General features: G+C 52.0%; 1 protein-coding gene across 1 annotated transcript in view; it reads left to right on the forward strand.

Annotated features, from left to right (window-relative positions):
- Positions 1-1065, forward strand: part of LOC111971793 (voltage-dependent calcium channel subunit alpha-2/delta-4) — a 124400-nt gene that overhangs the window by 40771 nt on the left and 82564 nt on the right.

Here is a 1065-nt window from a genome sequence, read left to right on the forward strand (position 1 = left end):
CTCCCCTCCCTCCTCTAATCCCCTCCCTCCTCCTCTCTACTCCTCTACCTCCCTCATCTCTACTCCCCTACCTCCCTCTATCCACCCCTCCCTTCCTCTCTCTCTCCTATCCCCTTGTCGGTTGGGGTAGGGAGTTTTAATCCAAGTAGATTATGCCCTAAATTGGGTGACTGTCAGAGAAGGCAGCGTCGGCAAATCAATGGCTGCTACATGCGTCCCTCCTGCCTCTATCTCTGGATATTTTTATCTGGCCGTTGATGTTGTCAGTGTGACGGCACGTCTGTCTGGTCTGGTCTCTGCGTAACCTTTTCATCTGTTCTGGGCTACCAGGGACCAGGAGGGGATCCTTCACCGGCAGGACGCATAGGAACTACCGCACTCTAGATCCATGTGAATGACCACTGCATGGTGAACTTCTGATGGATACTTGTTAGAATGTCTTGGTCGTGGTTGATGGACAGGTCACAGTGATCTAAATACTGCCTCTTCATTGTGTCATATTGGAGTGTTTTATAGCTTCTGATCTTCCAACACCAGAAGGCAACAGGAGCAGGTTGTGGTGCTTTAGGATTGTAAAGAGGAGAGGTTGACCTGTGGTTTTGAGAGGATGAGAAAATAAGGAGAGAAAGGGTTGGAGGATGACAGGATCCAGACACCGGATATTCACGCACACTGAGGAGAAGAGCAGTCGGCACACATTCAACACAGTCAAAAAGAACGTCAGAGTCTTCCACTTCCTTTAGCCGACATGAGGAAACTTAACCCTAACCCTGCAGACTCATTGGGATGTTCCTCAACACTTTCCTGAGGCTTGCTGATCCTGAAGTGTGTTGTTGTTGTTTTGTGCTGACTGAGATATTGGAGAGGAGCCATAGCCAGCGGAGCCGTACGGATGTCCTCCTCAGGCGACACAGTGGACCCGAGCAGGATGGGACTACAACCCAGAGCCAGATCAGGTGGAGAAACAAACAGGCTGGGACCCAGAGGAACCCCCACAGGGCTGAGGCTGGGACCCAGAGGAACCCCCACAGGGCTGAGGCTGGGACCCAGAGGAACCCCCACAGG

Source organism: Salvelinus sp. IW2-2015, linkage group LG13, assembly GCF_002910315.2.
Source record: "Salvelinus sp. IW2-2015 linkage group LG13, ASM291031v2, whole genome shotgun sequence".
In the NCBI taxonomy this organism is placed as follows: domain Eukaryota; kingdom Metazoa; phylum Chordata; class Actinopteri; order Salmoniformes; family Salmonidae; genus Salvelinus; species Salvelinus sp. IW2-2015.